This window comes from Podarcis melisellensis, assembly GCF_964234715.1.
Source record: "Podarcis melisellensis genome assembly, chromosome: 3".
Classification (NCBI taxonomy): Eukaryota; Metazoa; Chordata; class Lepidosauria; order Squamata; family Lacertidae; genus Podarcis; species Podarcis melisellensis.
In genome coordinates, this window is record NC_138530.1 from 10,781,121 (window position 1) to 10,796,910 (window position 15,790).

Genomic DNA, 15,790 nt, shown 5'->3' on the forward strand with positions numbered 1-15,790 from the left:
GTTAAGAACTTTGATTCAGGATGAGAACAGAAATTGTGCTCCGGTGGCACGGTGGCAGCAGGAGGCCACATTAGCTAAAATGGTGCTTCAGGTTAAGAACGGTTTCAGGTTAAGAACAGACCTCTGGAGCAAATTAAGTACTTAACCTGAGGTACCACTGTACTTATGAGATCTCCTGTCCAGGCTGTCTTGAAGTCAAGATTCAAGTCAGGCTAATGTCTGAGCAAGACGCAGACCGATGACCAACCTTTGTTTCTGACTTGCTCATCATCTGCCTTTCCTCTCCCCAGCCACTAAACTACATCCAAGCTCAGAACATAAGATGAGGCCTACTGGATAAGACCCAAGGCCACCAGCCAAGTACTATAGCTTGTCTCCCAAGCAAAAACACACAGCCAAAGTGTTTGATTCCATGCATTAGTGATTCAAACGAACTGTTTTCTCAGTTTCCTCCTTCCACAATCTCTGTGGTCTCCATCAAGTGCACCCTTTAGAGTTTGTTTCACTTTTATTTCAGGTCATTTTTATTTAGAGCTCATTTCACTTTTGCAGTGCCGTGCCTCTGATACTGGAGAATGAGCATAGCCACCATTGCTAGTAGCTACCGATAGCCCCATCCTCCAGTCTGCCCAAATTGTCCAGCCTTCTTTGAAAGCCATCCTAGTTGGCAACCATCTTGTGAGATTTTTAAAATTTTATTTTTGTGAACACCGATCAGTGCATTTGCCCCAGACGTTGAGCAATCAAGTGTTGTGATTCTAAACTTTTAAATGGAGATGTTATTTTGTAAACTGCCTTGGGGGACCATTTGGTGGTGTTCGAGCTCTGAGTTTAAGTAATAAATTAATTAAAATTAAAAGTTCAAGCGATGTACAAGGCACAGGTGAACTGCCCCATCGGTAGCCAGCTTGCATTCCAGGTGAAGTTCTGCTGTGGGTATGAAGTGGATAATCCTTAAGGACTCTCCCCCAGGTCTATGATTCCTGCATAAAACTGCAACTCAGGAAGAGATGGCTCTCCTTTAGAATTTTAATTAGTCCTCCTGAACATGAAGCCCAAGAGGGCAGTGAAGTCTCATTTCACAAAGCAGCTGCAAAGAATGGGTTGGGTAGATCAGAGCCCTCGAAACCTTCCTTTTAGACTAACAATGTAAAATCCAAGGATGATTCCGTATAATATTTTTTTTAATATGGGCAGGGGAGGGGCTTTCAAGCAAGGAGGAAACCTGCAGAAATTAAACCTCCTTAAGTATCTCAGAAGCAATTATAAAAAACGAGTCGATTAGAGCCGGGTAACACTGTAAATGGAAATGCGCTCAAATGCCAAGGCACTTGTCGTAAAAATATGGCAATAACACGACACTAAACACAATGCAGAGTTAATACCTTTTTATTATTTTCACTATTAATAACAATAAAGTTCAAACAACCGTCGCCAAATTGATTGGGAGGGAATAATAATATCGTTATGATCAGCTGTTCCGGGCGACTCTAATGGCTCTGCAGGAAAGATCGCTGGTGAGACGAGTAAGAATTTACAGGTAAATGACGGGAGCGTTCCAAGGCTCGGAGCAGGATTGTAAATGTGCCAAATCATAATTTAGTGCTGCAAGAATCCCAATTATAGTGAGGAAACATTATATATATATATACTCATACAAGAAGGAAAAGGCTATCAATAGCCACTAATCACAGTGGCTGTGTTTTGTCTACACTTTAAGGGGTGCCATAGAATCATAGAATCATAGAGTTGGAAGAGACCACAAGGGCCATCGAGTCCAACCCCCTGCCAAGCAGGAAACACCAGCAGAGCACTCCTGACATATGGTTGTCAAGCCTCTGCTTCAAGACCTCCAAAGAAGGAGACTCCACCACACTCCTTGGCAGCAAATTCCACTGTTGAACAGCTCTTACTGTCAGGAAGTTCTTCCTAATGTTTAGGTGGAATTTTCTTTCTTGTAGTTTGGATCCATGTCTCTGAATATCAGTTTCTGGGAACCAGAGGTGAGTAGAGTGCTATTGCACCCATGTCCAACTTGCAGGATTATCACAGACAACCTGTCACCTACTGTGGCTGGACTAAATGGGACATTGGCCTGATCAGAGCTGGATTTAGATATAAGCTAAACAAGCTATACGGTACGGTACGGTACGGTACGATACGATAATCTTTATTATCATTGTCCCATACAGAACAACAAAATTGAAACATCTACATAAAACATTCAAAACCCAACAAGCCTGCTATCCCAGCTATCCCAACCTGGTTAGCCCCCTAAAAACTCTGATACCCCATTTTTAAATACAATATACTCCTGTACAGACTCCTTACACTGCGTTTAAAAGCAAAATCGCATTTGTATAGAAACTGTTTCTCAGGCGGCTAGTCCTAGTCTTAATAACCCTCTACCTTCTTCCAGAAGGCAAGAGCTGAAAGAGATAATTTCTGGGGTGTGCACTATCCTGCGCTATCTCTGCAGCTTTCTTATAGCACCTGCAAGCATAGATTTGATCCAAGTTTGGAAGAGTGCACCCAATTATTCTCTCTGCAGTCTTTACAACCCTGGATAGCATTGTTTTTTTTCCCCTGACCGTGCAGCTCCCAAACCACACACAGAGACCATAAGTTAATACACTCTCCACAGTACAGTGGTAAAATGCCATCAACAGGTCCTTTGAGAGATTGTTTTTCTGGAGGATTCTTGGGGGCCCACTCTCTTGGGGGGGGGGCCCAAATGTAAAGGGATGCACATTTCCAAAATATAATATAAAAAAACAAATAAAATAAAACCTACATACAGCAAGAGTGTTTTGTGGCTTTAGATACCAATTAGGTCCATAAATTACCATGGGGTATATATTCAACACACACAAAAAACCAGTGACAATTTGTTGTTGACAAAAGACAGCTGGACATATAAAGGACCCCATTACCTCCAGTAGCTTAGGGCCTCGTCAAACCTAAATCTGGGCCTGGGCTTGATCCAGCAGGCTCATCTCTAGCTTTCAGACTGCGCTCCTCAGAACTCTGAGGTCCCTGGAAGAATCATAGGTCTTTGCAGGCTGTTTTTTCTAGAAAAAGAGGTGCCAGAACTCACCATGAACACCTCTCCCATTCTCTTAGAATGGCAATGGTGCCCACCTGAGAGATGCCAGAACTGAGTTCCGGTGAATTCTGGCTGAAAAAAAGCCCTGGGTCCTCAAGAAGATCAGAAATTCCCCTTCAATGGACAATCATGGGGTGTTGAGATGAATTCATGACACCATGTGTGGGGTCATGTATGAAGACAGATCTCTCTTAAGCCATAGATCTTATGACGTGCTGGGGGAATTGATTTGATTTGATTTATTATACTTCTATACTGCTTTTCATTCCAATGGAATCCCAAAGCGGCTTTCAAACAGTAAATAACAATAAAATGATAGAACGTAATGGAACATCACAAATATAGCATCAGTCCTATACGACAATTGACAAATCTTCAGTAAAACAATGACGATCGACGAAACACTGTTAACAAAGCGACAACTAAAAAATAAGTTAAATCTCACAATTAAAGCAAAAGTCATATGATATGATTAACAAATCAATACAGTGGTACCTTGGGTTACAGACGTTTCAGGTTACAGGCACTTCAGGTTACAGACTCCACTAACCCAGAAATAGTACCTTGGGTTAAGAACTTTACCTCAGGATGAGAACAGAAATTGTGTGCTGGCGGCAGCAGGAGACCCCATTAGCTAAAGTGGCACCTCAGGTTAAGAACAGTTTCAGGTTAAGAATGAATCTCCAGAACAAATTATGTTCTTAACCCAAGGTACCACTGTATAGCATTCATAATCTGTAAAACAACATTAGCAACATTAACAAAAAAAATAAATGAAGCACTGGTAAGTTCTCACTCTCCACACCCCTAGGACTAATAATCTTTCACTGTATTCAGCTCATTAAAATGCAGATACACCTAATGTCCTTGGCAGCAACTCCCTTCTGAAGGTGAGGGGTGAAACCACAGGTGAAACCAACCACCCTGTGATAGCTAACAGAATCTCTCTCCCCTCACAGTTCTTCCTCTGGAAACAGCTCCCTTCTGAAGGCTCCTAGGGCTGGAGGGTGGGGCATGGCAGGTGGGAAAAGCCATTGCCTTCTGGCCAACACAGAGTCTCTTCCACATCATGTTGTGTGGAGCCAACCAGATGCCTAGGAGATACCCACAAGCGGAATCTGAATATGAGAGCACTCTCTCCACTTTTGGTGCCCAGCAAGCCAGTATTCAGAAGCATCCTGCAGGGATTATGGTAGTCCAGCACTGTCTGGAGGTCCACAGGTTTAACACATTGGCTTTAGGATCAGAGTCAGTATGCTCCATAATTTCAGTTGCTAGGTAGCAAACAGTGGGGTGATCTACTGCCGTCTACTGATCTACTGTAGATCTACTGATCTACTGCCGTCATGTCTCACTTATGGAGGCACAATGGAAAACTGGCTGTTGGCCTTTGGCTTGATCTGTTGGACTTTGCGTTTGACCAAGCTATCTCCTCTGGTCGAGTCCTCCAACAGTGATTAACGACCTGAGCCTTTGATGAGGCTCCAGGCATGTTCCCATTATGCAGAGTGTCCAAGTAGCAGTGGAAGTTGAGAAATATGAGCTGCATTGCTAAGAGTTTTATTTCTAACTATGCAGACAGAAAAGAAATATACATCCTCTCTCCGTGAGAGCAGAGAGGCAACTGGTACAAAGAAACAGGGAACCAGTACAGTGGTGCCTCGCATGACGAAATTATTTCGTTCCGCAAGTTTTTCGTCTTGCGAAGCACGGTTTCCCATAGGAATGCATTGAAAATCAATCAATGCAGAGGGGATTGCTTCTCCCTGTTGCCTGCCCCACAATCTCCGGGGACAGAGGGGAAGGCGCACGCCCCGGACCTGTTTTAAAGCAAGGGAAGGGGCAGCGGGGAGAATCGCTTCTCCCCGTTGCCGCCCCTTGGTTCAAAAGGGGTCCAGGGAGAGAGGGGAAGGCACGCGGGGCTGGCGCGTGGAGATTGCGGGGCTGGCAACGGGGAGAAGCGATCTTCTCCCCACCGCCCCTTGCTTCAAAAGAGGTCCGGGGACAGTGGGGAAGACGCGCTGCGCTTCCCCGCTATCCCCGGAGCTTGCGGGGCAAGCTTCGTTTTGCGAAGCAAGCCCATAGGGAAATGCGTCTTGCGAAGCGGCTAAGAAAACGAAAAACTCCTTCGTCTAGCGAGTTTTTCGTCTTCCGAGGCGTTCGTCTTGTGGGGTACCACTGTAATATCAACATCCATCTCCCGTGAGACTTTCAACAGTCTGGAATCTCTGGAATGTAAACAGAGTCTTGTGACTCCAAAGCACTGCACAGTGGCACAAACAGAAACCTAACATGATCTAGTGGGACTTCTTTAATGTTCTTGTCATCATTTGTGTGAGACTTCCAGCATCCCAGCCAGATAATTTCCAGCTTTTGTACAGAGCTAGGCTGAACCGCAATCACAAGGGTGATCTCTAACACAGATGTACCTGCCATGGGATCCTATGAGTACAAGGTGACTTTAAGTGAACTTCTGTAGATGCTGAAGGTTCCCACAAGGTGATTCTTCCATGGCATTCTGCCTAAGGATAATTCTGATCTCAAATGAAGGGTTATGTTGAAAACTGAAGCATTTGCAGAAGAAGAGTCTAATAACACTGTGGGGGTGGGGGGGGGGAAGAGACCTAGAAGGAAAGATGGCATATCAGGCAAAGCTATAAGTCCCATTCCTTAATGGATGTTAAAACTTTAGGGTGTTTTGTGGATAGTTCTGTCCCCCACCATTTACTTCACTGACATACTTCTGAATATGATTTCCATTTAAGAAACCAAGTTTGATATGCATGGGAGCAATCTGCACAATTAATTATTACACTGAATATTAATTAACCGAGCACATCAAAAACCCATTGCTGGCTGCTGTATAATTAGGTACCTACACCCATCAGATCAAAGTATGCAAACGAGCAACATTCTAAGAAGCCCTGCTCACTATTTAGCCAGAGAATGGTAATGATTCTAATTTGCCTTCATAAAGTTGGCCAAAGCTACTAACTACGTGGTTCTCCCCCTTCTTTGTACCTTTTTTTATGAGTTGGTACAAAAAAAGTGATAATCAACAATAGAGAAAGAGTCTCTTGAGTGACACCTGTTATTGCTAACGAGAGCTAATTGCTTAGATTTAGAGGAGATAGTGGAATTCATTAACAGTTTCAATGCACGGGTCCCATTTACACTCCCAGCATCTCTGAATGATAGGTGGGATTTAAAGACAGTGGTTTGCCAATGCTTTGAGTTTTGTGGAGTAAAAGGAGGAGGTGTTTCTGAATCTCAAAGATTCAAACCCAAGAAACAACCCGTTGCAGCAAATTGGCCTTCAACCAAAGAATTTCAATGAAAACTCACTGTTAATATAAACTATTAGAAACCACAGATACATGGATTCTCATTTCTAGGATTCTGAGTGATATATGAATGAAGCAGATGAACCCCGAAGAGAGCGATGCTGAGTTAAATTGAAATAGTGGGTGCTGGGGAAAACATAAGGGTGCTCTCTGTTAACCCTCACCTCTCCTTATGACACAATGATTTCCTAAAATGGTGTTGAGACTAGGAGAAGAGAGGGGGCGGCAGTATGTGTGTGCACATAGCATCAACCTAATCTCTCTACAGAATTCAAAATTTGTTATTTGATACCTGATCTTTGACATGTTACACCTAGCACCTGGCATCTGAAATACAATTTGATTCTTGACATTCAACATTGGGTACTTATTATGGGTTTTGCTGACATCTACAATTATCTACTTTAAAAAAGAAGAAGAAGTATTTTATTCCTAAACAATTGTGCATACAGTTTCAATGTCAAAAATTCATTTTGTTAGTTTTGGCACAGTTCTCCAATCTGTTAAGGTCAACGTGGATCCCAGTTCTGTCTTCTGCAGCTGCTCCTCCCAGTTTGGTGTCATCTGCAAGGTGGATGAGCACCCCCTCAATTCCTTCACCCAATTTGTTTATGTTGAACAAAAATAGGCCCTGCAGCACCCCACTTGCCACATTTTCCCAGGATGGTGTGGAACCATTAGTGAGCATTCTTTGGATTCTGTCAGTCAACCAGCTACAAATCCACCTAACACTTACCTCGCCCAGCACACATTTTACCAGCTTCTCCACAATAATATCACAAAGGACTTGGCTGAAAGCCTTACTGAAACCACAATCCTGAAGAGTTGCAAAGAGTTGTAAGACTTCACAAGCCAACCACACACAGGAGTTGCTTTGTGGACTTTGGCACAGCAAGGACTTTAATGCAAAGAACCCTCTCCGGGCTCAGAGAGTAAACTACCTGTAACATCTGTAAATGGTGCTGGAGGAGACTCTTGAGAGTCCCATGGACTGCAAGAAGATCAAACCTCTCCATTCTTAAGGAAAGCAGCCCTGAGTGCTCACTAGAAGGACAAATCGTGAAGCTGAGGCTCCAATACTTTGGCTACCTCATGAGAAGAGAAGACTCCCTGGAAAAGACCCTGATGTTGGGAAAGATTGAGGGCAAAAGGAGAAGGGGACGACAGAGGACGAGATGGTTGGACAGTGCTCTCAAACCCACCAGCATGAGTTTGACCAAACTGCGGGAGGCAGTGGAAGACAGGAGTGCCTGGCATGCTCTGGTCCATGGGGTCATGAAGAGTTGGACATGACTAAACGACTAAACAACAACAACAACAAACAACATCTGTAAATAATGTGTGTCTATAAAGTGTGTGTTTATGTTGACCTAGTAAATATAACTCTGCTAAACATCCGTTTCCTGTGGTGAGCTTAACCACTTGACTGAGCTTCTGTGGCACTCAACACCCAACAAACTGCTCCCAAGTTGTTAAGGGCTTTATATACTGTTATAAGTTGGGAGGGCATGCTAAACCCAGTAAATGAATGAATGTCAGGCTCTAGATGATATTTGGAGTACTGAAAGGAAGATTTCAGGAAAGGGGAAAAATACAGGCTAAGCTTCCTTTCCAAGCCAGGACCTCATTTGAAATAGAAACAGTAAAAGGTATTGATGACCCACATCACAGATGAATCCTTGGACCTGGCAGGCAGACAGTGCTCTCTGTTAGAAAAAAAGTGTCTCTAAAAAACTAGGCTTGAGATAACAGACAGATGGAGAGAGGTTTCTTGCAGCAGGGGTTGCTGGGAACAAGAATAGGAGAACAAGGGGGAGAACCATATTGGCTGCATCCAAGAGACTGGGGAGCAGGGCTGCCTGCTGTGGACTCAGACTGGCTTAAGCTGTGAGAAAAGCAAAGAGAGACACTCTGGAGATGTAATTCTGTGGACTCTCTTCCTTTCCGTGTAGATTCAGGTGTATAGACGTGTATACTGTCGGACTTGTGTTCGGCCGAGCTATTCCTCCGGCCGAGCCCTCCAATGTTGATTAACAACCTGATCCATTGATAAAGGCTTCAGGCACGTTCCCCCATTACGCAGAGTATACAGCAGCATGAGGAAGGACGAGAAATACGAGCTACATGCTAAGGGTTTTATTTTCTAACTACGCAGACAGAAAAGAAAATACATCCTCTCTCTGTGAGAGCCGAGAGGCAACTGGTAGAAAGGAACAGGAAACTAGTAATATAAACATCCGCCTCCCGTCTCCCGTGAGACTTCCAACAGTCTGGAATCTCTGGAATGTAAAACAGAGTCTTGTGACTCCAAGCACTGCACCAGTGGCACAAACTGAAACCTAACATATACAGCATCCCTATAGTCTGCTTTGATCTCCTCTCTCTCCCGGATTTTTTCGATGAGCTTGTGAAGTTGTTGTGCAAGTTCAATTCCTCCCACTTTGAAGACTTCAGCAGGGATCCCATCCGGTCTGCTGGCTTTGTTGGTTTTCATTTGGTTAATAGCTGTACACAGCTCGCCCAGATTTGGAGATACTGCAAGCTCATCTTACAGCAGAGCTTGGGGGGGAGGGGCTGCAGCAGGTGCTACCACTGTTACGTCCAATGGAAGGTGAGAGGTGGAGGGGGGCACTGGATTTTGGCATCACACAGGGCACCACTGAAATTCGAGATGCCAAGGTCTGCCACTGCTCAGTGCTCAGCCTGGAGCCCCTGGAATTTTGCTACCTCTCAGCAGAGATTGGAATGGCGTTGAAGAACACCAACACCTTGAACTCTGCTCTTCTGTTTGCCCTGAAAAGGGTCAAACCTGAGACGGATCAGAGTGAACCAATGCTTGGAAAAGTCTTGGGCAAAGCATCCTCTGCCATTTTTCACTCAAAGGGAGTCGAATAAGACCTTTCCAACTTAACATGGGAAGGTCAGGGGGCGGCCTTTGGAGCTGAGCTTGCATGAACTCATCACTACTTTTCAACATGGTGAATTTCTTCTTCTATTTTTTGAAAAGTAGAGATTTCCCCTTTGCTGCCTTACACCACCCAGTCAACCAATCAGGAAACAGGTCACTGTCCAAACTGGTGACAATAAACATGCAGTCAAGAGACTACTTGCTCACCTGTCTAATAATAATAATAATAATAATAATAATAATAATAATAATTTTATTTATATCCCGCCCTCCCCAGCCAAAGCCTGCTCAGGGCGGCTAACAACAATAAAACAATACAACGTTCTAAAATCATTTCATTATAAAATTTATTCAAATCAAATTGATGGCAACCATTGGGCTAGAGTTCTGTGAGGATTGTCAAAGGAGGGGGTCAGGCTGTGCCCTGGCCAAAGGCCTGGTGGAACAGCTCTGTCTTGCAGGCCCTGTGGAAAGATGTCAAGTCCCGCAGGGCCCTAGTCTCTTGTGACAGAGCGTTCCACCAGATCTATTCATGCAGAGGAGCAGCATGTCAATAAAAAATATCAGTGGGTATATTTGGTCCTGGTATTGTAATACTTGGGGTATTTTAATCCAAGCCAGCTTCCTCAAAGAAGTGAAAATGTTAGTTTGTGGTGTTGGAGGCGGGGGGTAGCTTAGTGAAGGAGTTAGATATTTCTGTCCCTAAGGTCTGGCTTGCCTAAGGCAATGATGGCTAAATACTGAAATAATTATTGTCAGCATTAAAAAAAAAGTCTGAGTTATTTACATAAGGAAATGGGATTAGACTTCACCTCTTGATATACGTAAAGGGGTGGGATGCTTTAAATTGGTATCGGACATAATGGACTGTTGTACAGTGGTAATTTGCAAAGCCCCATTGATTTCAATGAAAGGGCTATAAAATGTTTTAAAGGTATTGGGAGGAGGAGAGGTTTTAGATGAGGGGGGAAATGAAGCAGGCCGTAGTTGGGAAATAAAACACAAGGAAATTGGACCAAGGGGGCACGTGATAAAAATAATAAATGTATGAATTTTGCATTTTTTTGAAATATGGCAGTTAACCAAATGTTTAGAGCTCTGAAGGACTCAAAAACCATTGCAGATTAATGTTTGTGGTGGAATGACCGCACACTTGAGAATTTTCATCAAGCTGTTGTAACTTTTTTCTTCTAATGAAAGAAGAAGGCTAAGAATATTTTTATTATTATTCAGTTCATTTCATAATGTGGTAGGAATTTTGAGGCCAGGATTTCAGATCTTGAATGTGAAGAAGAAGAAGAGTTTGGATGTGATATCCCGCTTTATCACTACCCGAAGGAGTCTCAAAGCAGCTCACAATCTCCTTCCCCAACACTCTGTGAGGTGAGTGAGGCTGAGAAACTTCAGAGAAGTGTGACTAGCCCAAGGTCACCCAGCAGCTGCATGTGGAGGAGCGGAGACGCGAACCCGGTTCACCAGATTGCGAGTACACCGCTCTTAACCACTACACCACACTGGCTCCTCCAAGACTCTTTATCAGGCCACTGGGACTCTCTCTAAACCATAGCCCATTCTCATCCCCATCCCATCCTTGCACTTCTTTTCACACTCCTTGAGTACATTTCCCTGCCTTGGATGTGCCCTTGAACTCTGTTAATGCCTCTTGCTCACTTGTGTGTAGGATAGAGAGGAGTTTTTGAGCGTCTGCAGAAACTAGCATACCATATAAAGTTAAAATTAAAAGTTATTAGCCCATCCACTTCTGCCTCTGCTCCTCCAACTACTAGGATGTGGCCTCCAGACATTTGCTGATATAGGAATACAACATTCACCTCCCCTTTTCTAGGTGCAGTGGTCAGCCTTCTCTTAGGACCAAGGTTAGCAACTTTTTTCTTTCAAAAAGTAAATTCCAGGGATGTCCGCATCCCTGGAGACATCCTAGTGAATTACTATCCATAGTACTGAGTGTTTTGGCCCAACCATTTGTTAGCAGACCTTGCAGCTTGGGTGAAAGAGATTGAAGAAATCACATACAGTTCATGCAGTTCAAAGGCTTTATTCATGCAGGAACTACTTGCAGGATGAGTGGAGACAGAGAGAGAGAAATAGCAGACATATTGTCTAAAGGGAACAGCAAACAAAAATGGCTCAGCATTTAGGGGGGCATTAACTTAGAGAGCTGCAAACAATTCTGGCTAGATTGCTAGACAAATGTTGCTCTCTAGTGGTTTAAAGTAACACAGGCATTAACTACAACCTCAAGAGAAGGAAATGTCATCTGACTTGTCTGTTCCCAGTGAAGGGGTGGAGAGAAGCTACTTTGGTCTGGATCGAAGCCTCTTTGAAAGGTTGCTTCCAGGAACAATTGCTGCTCACTACAGAAATGCTCACCCTCTTGACACAAGTGTCTCCATTAGAATTCATAGAGGCCCACCATTAACCCTCCAGAACCTTCTTCAGAACCCTCTATCAAAGTGAGGAAGGGAGGGGTAGAAGAAGAAGAAGAGTTTGGATTTGATATCCCGCCTTTCACTCCCCTTCAGGAGTCTCAAAGCGGCTAACATTCTCCTTTCCCTTCCTCCCCCACAACAAACACTCTATGAGGTGAGTGGGGCTGAGAGACTTCAAAGAAGTGTGACTGGCCCAAGGTCACCCAGCAGCTGCATGTGGAGGAGCGGAGACGCGAACCCGGTTCCCCAGATTACGAAACTACCGCTCTTAACCACTACACCACACTGGTACCCAGAAGAGAACTGGGGTGGTGGTTAGCGGATGACCTGCTCAAGATAGGCTAAGACTGCTTCATTCCAGATCACAACAGTGTTGTAGAATGCTCCCCCCCCGCTGTAGTTAGCATTCCACAGCTTTGAAAGACACACCTATTTCAGCAAGCCTTTCACTTGAACTTCCTGACCTAATTGCCTGAACTGCTCTTTTAACTTTAATTTAATGGTTCTGCTTTTTAATTGGGCTTGTTTTACATTTTGAGTATGGATGACTTTAATATTTTGATGGAATTGTTTTATTGCATACTTTAATTGTGTGGATTTTATACTTGGAAGCTGCTTAAAAGCCATTTTGGCATGTCAGTGATATAATAATAATAATAATAATAATAATAATAATAATAATAACAACAACAACAACAACAACAACAACAACAACAACAACAACAACCTCTAGTAGTGATCTAAACCTGTATATAACACACACACTGAGAAACATCAATAGTCTTACTGAAACACATTTGGTTTCCCTTAAATTCTCCATAGATTTTGCCCGAATAAGAATCTCCAAATATGCTTCAAACGTGACCTTTGGGAGAAAATACTGCAACAATGAAATAATGTCCACAAATATGCAGAGACTTTCTGAAGCTTTGGTTTTCAGAACTGTAGAGAAACCCTTCCTTCTTATAAGATCACTTTTTGAAGGGGATTCAGTAATCCACTGGGTGGGTGTGGAAGAAGCATGCAGAATTAAGTGCCCAAACTCTTTGTTCCCCAGACTCCTATATTACAAACCTGGATTTCTTAACGTCCCTTTTCCCTGCTTTGGGAGTTCTTAAACCTTGGACATCCTTGGGGAAATTAGGAAGCCTCTAGACAAGATGACATATTGAAACCGTCATTTAAATGCTTCTCTCTCTTTCTCTCTCTCCCTTTCTCAACCGCCCCTCTTTTTCTTAAAGTAACTTGGCATATTTTAAAAAGGAGATTGTAATAATAATTATGGATATATTGACCTCTTTGTTCTCCAAGGGTGGTCACTCAAGTGAAGTAGATTTTAACCAGCTCCCCGAAGGCCTCTCTTTCTTCTGTCGTCAGCATATTTCTTTTGGTGTGTGTGTGCGTGTGTGTGTGTGTTGGTTCTGGAAATTCCTCATCTTATCCAAAGGATCGTGACTCTTGCTCATAGACTTGAATCCATCAAACGAACGGCCATTTCCAAACATTTATTTCATACAAAGAGAGGGAGAGGGAGAGAAGGATTTACTTCAGCTTGATTCATAACATGTTTCTGTTGCGTTTCTGTCGTCTGTATTTATTAATTTGCCAAAATATGCTTCTAAGCAGTTTACAAAATATAAAACCACCTGTACAACATTGTTAAAATACACAATACAGTAGTTTAAAAATGAACTGCAGTTAAAACAAGCAATAAAGCAATCCCGTTAGAATGCAGCAATGAAAACAAGAGATGGAAGTCCAAGGATCAAGATGATGATTGCATAAACAGGTGCTTCTTCAAGGGCCGGTAGAATGCCAGTATAGATGAGGGTCTCTCATATTATTATCATGCTGTGTATTATTTTGTTCTGTATTATTATTATTATTATGTTGTGTAAATTATGTTCTTAAAGTTAGATACATAGATGATAGAAGATAGATAGATAGATGATATAGATAGATGATACATAGATAGTAGATGATAGATAGATGATAGATAGATAGATAGATGATAGATAGATAGATGATAGATAGATAGATGATAGATAGATAGTAGATAGATAGGTGATAGATAAAATTACAGCAGGGGGAACATTCCACAACTCCCATGCCATCAATGGAAAAATCTTCATTTGCACCACCACAAACAGATCGTTATTTGGTTTTCTGCAACTTAGTTTATGGTTGTTCAATTTGTTCCCCAAATCTCTAGGCATGTGCTTTGGATGCATTGGCTTGGATCATAACTTTACTTCTGGGAAAAGAGCACTGTTTAGGAACATAAGAAGCTGTTGTATACCAAGTCAGGCCATTGGTTCATATGAGCAGCTCAGCATTCTCAACACTGAGTGGCAGTGGCTGTGCAGAATTTCAGATGGCAGACATTTCCACCCTTAGCAGGCTGGGGATTAAGCCTGGGCCCTTCTGTGGGGAAAGCACATGCTCTGCCTCTTCCATTCTGCCCTTCTATAGCCTTCCATTCACGTAACACACCTTTCTTGCACCCGGTCTCTCTGCCCCCACTGGAAATCTGCTGGATTCAGTACAAGACAATGTCTTAAGGTCCTCTATGCAGAGGGCTACTGATGGGAAGTGGTTTCTCGTTTCTTGGTCCCAGCTCCTGCCAACCTAGCAGTTCGAAAGCACATCAAAGTGCAAGTAGATAAATAGGTACCGCTCCAGCAAGAAGGTAAATGGCATTTCCATGCACTGCTCTGGTTTTGCCAGAGACGGCTTAGTCATGCTGGCCACATAACCTGGAAAAACTGTCTGCGCACAAACGCCAGCTCCCTTGGCCTATAGAGCGAGATGAACGTGCAACCCCAGAGTCGTTCGCGACTGGACTTAACTGTCAGGGGTCCTTTACCTTATGTCAATAGAAAAGCAATGCAGGAGTTAAGGCACTGTGTCTTCACATGCCGTCGCTACTGGAATTTTTTCAGAGCTGGTAGTTGACCCCAGAATGTGAGTCTTCAGCATCAACTTTCACATACACTGGTACCTCGGGTTAAGAACTTAATTCATTCTGGAGATCCGTTTTTAACCTGAAACTGTTCTTAACCTGAGGTACCACTTTAGCTAATGGGGCCTCCCGCTGCCACCGGCACACAATTTCTGTTCTCATCCTGAATCAAAGTTCTTAACCCGAGGTACTATTTCTGGGTTAGCGGAGTCTGTAACCTGAAGCGTCTGTAACCTGAAGCATGTGTAACCTGAGGTACCACTGTATATGAAAGTATATTCCATAGCTTAACTACGGAATGTGTGAAGAAGTACTTTCCTTTGTCTGCCCTTCCAACATTCAACTTTCTTGGGCAGCTCCAAGTTCCAATAGAGTGGAACCTTGGTTCTCAAACTTAATCCGTTCCAGGAGTCTGTTCGACTCCCGAAACCATTTGAAAACCAAGGCGCAGCTTCTGATTGGCTGCAGGAGCTTTCTACACTCAAGTGGAAGCCGTGTTGGATGTTCAGCTTCCGAAAAACGTTTGAAAACTGGAATACTTACTTCTGGGTTTTCGGCATTCGGGAGGCAAAACGTACGAGTACCAAGGCGTTTGAGAACCAAAGTACAACTGTACTATGAATGCATAGAATGGACACAGAAGGAGTTCCATAATGACCTTCTTGCATACAACTCCTAATATGTGCTTCACATCTGAAGGCAAGTATTGTGTGTTTCCCCACTTCTCCAGGTTTCACAACATCTTCAGGGGTTTTCATAAATAAAGTTTATATATATAGTTTTCATAAATTTTTATTGTTTCCATTTTAATGTGTTTTTGTAAAATGGTTCCAGTGACACAATTCTCAAATGTTATTGAAAACCAGAAGTGAGGGCTAGCATTCCCTTGGAAACAAAGGAAAACAAAATGTTGATGTAACACAATAGCTGGTCCTGGATTCTTGTAATAAAATGACTATTAAGAGATTTTACGTGACTGGAAACATTTGCTTTAAGCTGATGGAACAATGTTCTTCATTT